The sequence below is a fragment of the Paramormyrops kingsleyae genome, chromosome 15, assembly GCF_048594095.1.
Source record: "Paramormyrops kingsleyae isolate MSU_618 chromosome 15, PKINGS_0.4, whole genome shotgun sequence".
In the NCBI taxonomy this organism is placed as follows: domain Eukaryota; kingdom Metazoa; phylum Chordata; class Actinopteri; order Osteoglossiformes; family Mormyridae; genus Paramormyrops; species Paramormyrops kingsleyae.
The window spans coordinates 4,682,279-4,693,245 of NC_132811.1; positions in this window are offsets into that span (position 1 = coordinate 4,682,279).

The window sequence follows — 10,967 nt, forward strand, 5'->3', positions numbered from 1 at the left end:
ATTCAGGGTTCTAGAGGGTCTGGGGTCTATGAGCTCAAGGCTGGGAATAACTCAGGGGGGGGGGGGGTGTCAGCCCATTACTGGGTGCACACACATGACTTAGTAACGCCAATTCACCTTTGCATGATTTTGGACTGTGGAGGGCAAACAGAGTATGTGGACACGGGGAGAACATGCAAACTCCACACACGGAACCATGGCAGAGAGTCAAACCCAGGTCCCAGAGGTGTGAGGCAACAGTGCTACTCACAGCACCACCAGACCACCCGTTATGAGGGGATCGTTTCATTGTAAAATTTTATTATATCTTCAGAATTATGTATTTAGTGGATTTTACTGAGCCACGCATTTAAATGCTTCACAGAGCAAAATAATTAGCATGGTTGGGGTGAATTATTATAAAGATTATTATAATATTAAATGACTATGATGAGACATAATTTTGAGATCTCAGACAAGTACAATAGTATATATATAATATATTTACAAAAAATACCAATCTGTGAGTAGTGAAGGGTGGAAAAACAGGCTTTCATTTTGAGGGTTTTCTTCACCATTTTTAAAGGAAGCAAAACAAATTGCCCATTTTTCCCCATAACTGCTGAGCCTGTGCAGCGTCACCTTGGAGACAAACACAATACATCCAAGCAAAACAGGAACCAGTGAAATGACCTTCGATGTGTGGATTGTTTCAGGCTGTCTCTTCGACTGCACAACCATTCATGGGTCATCCACCGCTAGAAAGCTTCCTGCTCGCCTGCTTGACAGCACCCAAATAAGAAAACAACAGAAAACTGTTTTCTCACCGATGTACAGCATTCTTTAATTAGCAACAATTACCTTAGATCAGTATTTCCCAATCTGGTCCCACAGACGGTCCACGTTTTGTCTCCCTCCCAACTCCCTGCCAGACAGTCCAAAAACATGGACCGTCTGTGGGTCCCTGAGGACTGGGTTGGGAACCTAGATTACAGTACCTGAACGTAAATAAGTTTCACTAGTGGAGTCACTGGTGTAACTGCATGATGCCAGGAGACAGGTGTAGCACTGCTGGCTGTACTCTGTAACGTTCCATGGGGCACGGAGCGCGGAAGCAGGCACAGGAGTCCAGGGAGTCGAGTGAACACTGGGTTTATTTGGGGCAAAATACACACAGGAACACAGAACAGGCAGAGGCGACGTTAGGTCGTTAATGACCGGACTGGGGAATCACTCACAGAAACTCACTTAAATACACAGAATCAATTAGCACAACTAGAAAGAGCTGATAAGAGGATTCCACACGAGGTAAACGAAGGGGCGTGGCACACAGGAGAATCAGAACAGTTGGGGCATGACACATGCCGCATAAATAGCAGACCTTCTGGCTGTATTGAGGGCAGTGTATGGCTCATCCGGTTAGCATGCTGGGCCTGTGATCAGAAGGTCACCAGTTTAAATCTCCTGGTTGGTAAAGAGAAATCGCAATTGGGCCCTTGAGCAAATCATATCAGCAGAATGATGTCATCATTGGACCCTTACGTAAGGCCCTAAACCCCCAATTACTGCGGGGACTGACTGGTCCTGCTTTTTTCGATTGAATGTTGCTTTGGATGAATGTGCTAAATACGTAAAATGTGATGCCAAATAATTGTACCTTTTGAGATCATATATAGTGACCTTTACCAAACTAGTATGCAACAAGTATCCCATCATAGAAAAATATGCTTTTGGTACTGCCACACAGCTACAGGTGTCGTGCATATGGCCCGAGTATTCTTTAGTTTTAGATTTAATTTACAGTACATTCACTTTAGTGTTATTGCATAAGATGTACTACTAAGGCTGGCTTTTAAACTATAGTTGGAGTAAGAGCTGACCTTAAATTGGAGCGTATAATTAAGGTGCAGTTGAATGGCAGTATTTATTTTACCACATAAAAAGTCATAAAATAAAGGCAGAATAAAAAAAAAAAGAAAAAGTAGAGTATCGTGTAAGTTGCTTTAAAATTCCATTAAGAATTTGTTGAAAATCTGTTGTTCGTTCTTAAACCAGCTGTACTTTAATCTAAAACACAGTTTCCAAAAATGGCCGTAATAACATAATAATAGGCCCTTGTGTTTGGAGGAGCACGGAAAGGACATGGAGCCTCACTTTCCACAGGGACAACAGGAATGCGCCAGAGTCTCACAGCAGACTGAGATTAAGGCCTTAGAGTGTCCTCCGTATATCTGTTATCACAAAGTGAGATTTTGTGGCATGAGGGATGAGTTTTTGGAGACAGTAACTACAGCAGTCTCGAAGCTCCTTTGCCTCCGATCTCCAGCATTGCTTGTTGGAAAATTGTTCCCACTCTGTGTCTATTGTTCTTATCCTCAATTATGTAAAATTAATACCAATGAGATATATTTTTTTGCCTTTTCATGTATAGGGTAGGGAAGGTGCTCAAGCATGTATACAGTGATGAAGGCCAGGGCTTTAGAGAGTGAAGGAGCACATTTTAATGGCACTACTACTGCAGGCTGAACATGCTGAAAGGTGCCTTCGATGATGCTGTAGTGCAATGTTTCCCAATCCAGTCCTCGGGGATCCACAGACGGTCCACGTTTTTGCTCCCTCCCAGCTCCCTGCCAGACTGTCCACCAGGAGCTGGGAAGGAGCAGAAACATGGACCGGCTGCGGGTCCCTGTGGATCTGATTGGGAAACACTGCTGTAGCAGAAGCTCTTTCTGCTGTGCAGAAACTGTCAGATGGGCGAACTGTGTGTGTTCAAACGCCCTGCCTTGTGTTATCCATGTGAGCATGTGTGAACATGCAGACCTCACAGAATCTAGCACAAAAGATTCATCATGTCTGGCCATAACAAAGCATCATAGAGTTGAAGAATCCTTAACTTGTTATATAGCATATAACAGTTGAATAATATGCACACACGCTAATTCTCTCCATCTGGTGCTGCACACATAGCATCCCTCACCTCACTGTACAAAAGCATAAGGTGTTTTGCAAAATATGTCTGCGGAATTGCAGCTGTGTACACAGGCAAAAAGTACTTTACCTTATTGTCAATTTTTTTTTGGCTTCACTATAATGATAGGAAAAATTCGTGGAGGCTGGTTTCAGCTGCACTTCTTTGCATATCTGACCGCGCTCAGTGCTTATGCTGCTGGCATCGCAGACTGTTGTGCTTCTCTGTGACTCAGAGTCAGAGTCACCGCTAATGAGCCTTATGATAATGGAGAACTAACTAATGCTTATTGCGTTGGAAATGTGCGTCTCAAAATCAGTATCACCGTTTAAAATGTTAACAGCGGTAATGTATTTGCAGGCTCTACTTCCATTTCCTATTCAAAAGATTTCAAAAGGTGATTTTTCACTTGTATAAGTGAGCATGATCGTATTTCTCCTCTCTCCTTCGGCTCCCGGTCTGTTTTACGTTTATAAATCCTTGAATGGATCATCACCACTTTATATCGCTGATGTCCTACATCCCAACATCCTAAGGAACCCAGATGCTGTTGAATGTCCCGAGATAAAAACTGAAAAAAGGGGTGATCGTAGGACTGCACCTACGTCAGCTACTTTTAAATCCCTAATCCAAACACATTTTTATTCCATGGCTTTTAATTTGCTTTGATTTTTAGATTTTTGCTTGTAGTTGTATTTATTTTGATTGATCATTATTTAATCTGTTTGCTCATAACTCTTTTTTGAATTTTTAATTCAGCTGTGTTTATTGGACTCGATGCTGTACAGCCCTTTAGTCTGCGTGCTGTTTTGAAAGCGCTTTGTAAATAAAGTCGAAATTGATATTGATATTATTGTTTCATCTCACCAGTGTTGAGGCGGAATTCCAGGGAAGCTGAAGGGCTTCTGTTCCACTGAAGCCCTTCATCGTTTAATGGGATCCATTACAGTAGTAAACAATTTCGACCACATCGTCACCAGGCAGTTCTTTATTTTATCATGTTTTTTTCAGTAGTGAGCTGCATTTCTCAGTTGTACCGCATGTTATTATTTTATTATTAGTCATCATTACATCATTACTCACAAATTTTACTGTTTCTTGTAAAAACAGTTTGATATCGCATTTGTTGTGAATTTGGTCAATCTTCTTACGCATCTGAATAGGTTAAGCAAAACAATTGTGAATGAATTATAGTTTATATATTCCGACAGCCAAAAAAAAAACTGAAAAATATAGAAGTCAAAGGTCCATAAATAACTAGGGCCTGCTGCAGGACTGGACACTCAAAATGTCGACTTTATGCGAGTCAAGATTATTATAAAGCTTAATGTTGTTAAGGGTATCATTTTGTTTTTGTAAAAAAAGAAAAAAAAACTCCCCAAAATATCCATTAGTTCCTACAATTCAAAAGTCAACTGACATGAAATAGTTCCTGATGAATTTAACATGTCATGCTTTACATTAAAAATAAAGAGCCTTCAATGTGAGGTATTACAGCAACTAACTGAATTTGCATGCTGCTTTTCCTCCTGTTGGACTCTGTGTGCCGCATCCTTGTATGGCGCTGCTGGTTTGCTCCTCAGTGGCGTGGTTGGTATCTGCAGGCGTTGAGCAGCCACTGGGTGAGCACTGAGCTCCCCCCAATCTGTCCCAGAATCAGCTTCTCCATTATTCTAATGACCTCATATGAGAGCCTGGACATTCTTACAACATCCAAGAAGACGCCGATGCTGCATAATGAAATCAAGCAGCTCACACTTCATTACGTGATTTGTCTTATTTTTCGTCATTCAAAAACCTCTTCTACTGGCAACATGAATATAATTAAAAAGTTAAATATGGTCCACCTAGGTACTGTCAGGGCCAGCGGCCATCTGACCCCGCCCTCTGTGACCTTTTCCCATTTGACCAGCAGTCATTGCTATTTCTGCATACTTATTCGTTTTGTTCCCCAGTGTTTCTTGTGTTTTTATCCGGTTGCTCTGCTGTTTTCCTATTCACTTCTGGTCTTTTATGTATTACTTGTTTCTGCACCCTGCTGTATTCCCAGAGTGTTGCTTAGTGTTTGTAGTATTCTCTAGTTCTCTGCTTGTTAATTGTTCCACCTGTCGCTCGTTGTCCTGCTCCTTTTGTAATTGGTTTATTTGATTATGATTTACACCTGTCCCTTGTTCTCTTCGTTTCTGAGTGTATTTAAGTGCCTGTTTTAGTTCTGTTCTTTGATGGTTCATTGTAGTTGTACAGTATGTGGTTGTGGTTAGTTCCTGTGTTTCTCACTCTGTTCTGGTGCTCAGTCCTGTTCCCCGCGTTGCTCAGTCCTGTTCCCCGCGTTGCTCAGTCCTCTTCCCCGCGTTGCTCAGTCCTCTTCCCCGCGTTGCTCAGTCCTCTTCCCCGCGTTGCTCAGTCCTCTTCCCCGCGTTGCTCAGTCCTCTTCCCCGCGTTGCTCAGTTCCCCAGTGTATTCGCTTTATGATTTCTTGTTACATTCTTTTTTCTCCCATTTTGTTGCTCAGTCCTGTTCCCCGCGTTGCTCAGTCCTGTTCCCCGCGTTGCTCAGTCCTGTTCCCCGCGTTGCTCAGTCCCCCAGTGTATTCGCTTTATGATTTCTTGTTACATTCTTTTTTTCTCCCATTTTGTTGCTCAGTCCTGTTCCCCGCGTTGCTCAGTTCCCCAGTGTATTTGCTTTATGATTTCTTGTTACATTCTTTTTTCTCCCATTTTGTTTCGACCCCTTGCAGTCCTTTTAATTTGTGCCCTCCCTGTTGTGTTCTACTTTGTTAATAAGCCCCTTTTTTGTCACCTAGCCGCAAGCGGATTGTCACCCCTTCTTCCCATCTGCGCCATGACAGATACAGTACCTTGGTTGGGGCAACTGTGATGTATGTATGACAACTAAAACTGCAGGTGACGAAACCACGGCAAGCGGGCAAACGTCGAAATGCCGCACGATCTGAGAAGACGAAAGCAGAAGGTTCCACAGCGAATGGAAATCCTGAAAAACAGAGCAGCGCTGAAATAGCAAAACAAGGGCCAAGGTTAATAGAACCACAAACGTCAGCGTCTGAGGGACCCAGAAATCGATGAAATGCCCAGGATGACCTGGGTACAGGCACAGCTGATGTAGACGCACATTTGTGACACACAGAAGAATCTGGTTCTGTGTATTTGACACACAGAAGAATCTGGTTCTGTGTATTTTGTGTCTGTTTCTGCGGGATCTTTTGAGCGCCGCATACAGGGTTGCTGACTCTCACCCAAGAAATCTTATTATTCCATTATAAACCTAAAATCAGCTACATCAAGCGTTGGGGTAGTTTACTAACCCTACAGGCTGTTTGCAAGGTAATAAAACTGTCACATGTAAATGCAGGTGCATGTGTGTCTCAAATTGAAAATCTCCTCCTACCTTAACTATGTAATGCATATCCCGTTCCTACTAGCCAATCAGAATTCTACAATCTGATTTTTACTGGTTGCTGGCTGACGGCGATGAAAATGATTACAGCTCCAGCTGGAGAGTATTAGGCAAGTGTGCATTATGTAAGCCCCCACCCCATGACACCGAGCACCTCCTGGGGTCCGGGCTGCAGAAGATTAGTAGACAACAATATAATTTAGCATGTTAACATGCTAGTGAAAGAAAACATGCTAATCCATCACGGGGTGATGAACCCAGCACGTTTTCTGTCTAGAAAAGAAACGGTTCATACTTATTGCAAGACCACAGTGACTGAGCTCTCAGCAACGTTGGGGAAGACGGAGGCAACCTCTGAATTTCATTTGTTGAGTCTTTCATGTCAGAACAAACGGGTGCCGAAATGGAAATATGAATTTAGCTCTAGAGGTGACACAATAAAACTAAAATGTACAATTTCCCTTGATTCGTACGCTTTTAATGACCTTGACGATATTTAGCAAAAGAAGGGCGGGATAGCAGTCAACAGTTTGTGATCATGAAATAAAACGGTAACAGGTGTAAATCAGAGGTAGAATTTACCTAGTGGCGGGGGGGGGGTACAACGAGGCCACTAGGCCAGAGGATATAAAGATGTGTGAAGGTAGAGAAGAGATGAAGAGGGGGAAGATGTGCACTGGAGTATGAAAAATGTCTGCCTGTTTTTCCTCTTGTGTTTGTTGCTTAATCCCTCTTTCCATCACCCCTCCCTCATTCCCCTTTTAATCCCACGCTGCCCGTATTTCAGTCCTGCCTTTCGGGACCTGCAGCTGCATGCGGCTCTGCTTCTCGCGCAGCCTCGCATGCGCGGCAGCCAGCGCATCTGTCCTCCGGAGTTCCAGCTTGTTTGTCCGGTAAGTAGGCCAGTGTCACATGGCACGGCACGCTGATTCACCGGCGATAAACAGACCCGCGTCGCCATGACAGCGCCGCGTGTGACGCTCCTCCTTCCCGCTCGCCCGTGGCTTGGTGATGGGGCCAGAGCGATGAACCGTCGAACAGACTGAAAGACCCCGTAAAAAAAAAAATAATGTGCATGCTGTTTCCAATTGAATAACATGCAGCTTCAAATGTGATTACACATCTTGTCCACGGCCTAGTCGGTGTGTCGGCGAATGGCAAGTCACGTGGTGGAAGGCACCGATTGGTCAAACGCGTACACCAGCGTCAGGTAGGTCTCCTTTTGTATAATGATGAATTCCTCACAAAGCAGGGAGCTGGATGACCAGCCAGTTCCAGCACAGATGTACCGCAGAGGGAACATCTAAATTGGAACGTGGCTGGAACGGACCTTCAGCTATAAAACATCTATGGTAACAAGAGGGAAATGTGGTCTCTAGATAGAGAAGTATCTACCATGCACAATGAGCCTCATTAGCTCCATTAGACACATCGATCTACAGTGCTAACTCTCTATCAGCTCTCCTCTCCTGCTGCTCAGGGCTTTGAAAAGCATCCGTTCCCCAAACCTCCATCTCCACAGCTGGACAGAGCAGCCTCCTTCTTGACCTACACCCAGGTTGCCGTCATGCAGTGGTCATCTTGGATTCCAAAACAACCCAACGTCATCACAGCCGCCTGTTAAACACTTCATTTGACGAGTCTTGTTCCCAGAACATTACGCACGCAGCAGCGTGAAGAAGCCATTGCCCAGCACATGTTCAAGGAGGAGACGAGTTTGCATCCACTATTTCAGCGGGAATGCGTGACTACATAAGCTCTTTCTGTTCACAGGGAGATTAGGTGAATGCAACAGAAATGTACGGGATTATGGGAAAAGATTATCATCAGCCATAATAAAATAATAGCGTTTAATGTCCAACTTCATTGCGCCATTGGCTTTGCACTGTGATTAATGGCAGATCTGTGAAGGATGACTTGTTGAGCTAGCAGGCTAACATAAGCACAGCATGGCTGTTAGCCAGAGAAGAAGAACCGCTGGGAAACATTAGCCATGAGAAAAGAAGAGCGGCAGATGAAAGATGCAATCGTCTCACGTTATCGTCAGCAGCTGAGCGTGAACCTCCGTTGCATCTGTGACGAATCTCACATTACGCAAATAAGTGTTTAACGTTAACACTCAGCAATCACAAATATTTCTAAACAAGTAAATAAGGGAGAGGCCACAGATTAATGCAATTTAATTGGCTTGTTTACGGCTGGCAGATTTGAGCTGTGCAAAATGGCGACTGTATATGTCGGTATGAGTTATCCAAAATGACTAATTTCCAGTCAGGGAGACTGATCTACAGGAAGCTCGTAGGAGGACACAGACGCAATTGTCAGTTTTAATGGTTTAATTACGTCCCAAATATTCTCATGTCATTCTAAATGTTTCACAATTTGGTGAACAATGAGAAGCAAAGAAGGGCAAAGCTTAGTGGTGATAATTACAATATTGATATTCAGTTTTGAATTTTGCATATGCAATAATTAATTGCAGACTTCATCTGAATGAATGAACCGTTGTTGATATGTCTGTAAGTCAAACCCAGAGCCCAACTGTTTGCCTTCGATTTTCCTATAATTGGTTTTTTACATTGAAATTGTCATCTTGCTTGGGTTTTTGCTACTCTTGTATTTATCACGTGAAAAAGCAATTATGACACAATAAAGACAAATATAAAAGAGGATTTGTTGATTCAATTAGCCTGAACAAATTATTTTAAAATACCATTAGATACAGCAATTTTGCCATTATTTAGGGTATTTAACGCATATAATTAAATATTTTTCTAAATGTCTGACAATAGACAAACAAAACAGGCAAACACACAACCACTTATTGGGCACAAGTTAGTATTGTCAAAAGAGAGACTTGTCCCTTGACATATAAGTGACACATGAAAATTGTAGTTGAGAGTCTATCTGTACAACATCGCCAAATTTTGGACTTCCAGAGAGTCGATCTAAATAGTAAGAAAATAGCATTAGGCAGCATTTGGCATGGGAAAGACAGGCAACTGGTTAGGAAGGGCGCGCGAGAGGAGCGGAGCGGCAACACACTGACCTATTGATTTGTGCTTGGGGGAGGGGCGTGGGCGGGGTCGAAGCAGATTACAGCCCCGCAGAGAAGCAAGGGATTAGCAGGCATTCGAAAGAGGAGAAGAGAGAGGGATTAGCAGGATGAGCGAGACGAGTGGGGAGGGGATTATGGTACCGAGAGTGGGATCCCAAAATAATCCCCCAGCATACTGGGCATCATCCACTGTAGAATAGATGGGGGGTGGGGATGGGGGCTGGGGGGGTACACCAGTTACTGCACACTGCTTTATCCACATTGTCAATCCCCCAACTCTGATCTCTCACCCTCGCCCGCCTGCTCGCGTCTGACATTTCAAATTCCACTATCTCCTTCTGTCTCTCTCCTCTCCCTTCTGTCCCTGCTATTCAGGCTCTCTGTGTTATGAAGCCCCTCCTTGCATCACACAGCTTATTCTCCCCCCTCCCTCTAATTCTGTAACTCGGAGGTTATGTAAGGTTTGGGGTTGGGGGGGGGGGGGGGGGGGTCAGTTATGCAGCCTCTGAACACCGTGCAGAGGAAGGAGAAAAGGGAGAGAGAGAGAACGAGCGAGAGGGAAACGAAGGGGGAAACGGACCAGAAGGGGATGAAATCAGATGGAATGAGGAAAAGGAAATGAAAATGTATTTGGGTGATGCGAGAAGAAAAACAGGGCTGTCTAAGTTGGGGAACAGGGGGGAAATGAAAGTTAACACATTAACACGTATCACTGCGGCTGTTGGTTTAGTATCGGGGGTCTTTACAAAGACTGTCTACAGATCATTAAAAAAAAATGTGGTATGCTGATTATTCTATCCATCCATCCATCCCTCCATTTTTTGTACCCACTTGTCCTATTCAGGGTTGCGGGGGTCCAAAGCCTATTTCAGAAGCTACTGGTGCAGGATGCTGATTACTCATGATAATTATTATTTTCAGCATTGACCCGAGTGTATGTGGCATAGGTGGTTGCTATGCATCCTCTACAGACATCACACTGCCATGTGGCGCAGATGAGCGAGACAGAGAAAGAGCTGAAGCGCAGATTAGAGTAGGAGAGTGTGGAGGACAATAGAGGTGGAGTGACTGGAAAATAACAGTCCAAGAAATAACTGAAACTGAGGGGCCAATGGTAAACAATCAGCGATGGGGGAGGCATGCCTAGGGGGGTGGAGGGGCTCACCAGTGCTCCAGTAACCTACTTACAATAATCCTTCGCATTTCTCATTTCTGAAAATGCAGGAACGTTACATCACATTATGCTTTGATTAAATCACCGTTTTATCAAAGTCTACATATCCTGAACCATTTAGCACATAGGCACACACAAACTGCACTACGTCTTAACATCTTAAAGCAGCAATAGCTGCAACATTAAATCAGGAACACTGCTCATGAACCTGAATATATGAGAGGATTTTCCAGTGCTCCTTTGCCTAGACATGCATGGTTCTTATGGATGGTTTGAATTATACAAAACTGCTCCTGCAGTGACAGCAACCAAGCTCATCTGTGCCTAAAATCTTATTATTCTTCTAATAGATAAAGTGGAATTTAATTTATTTT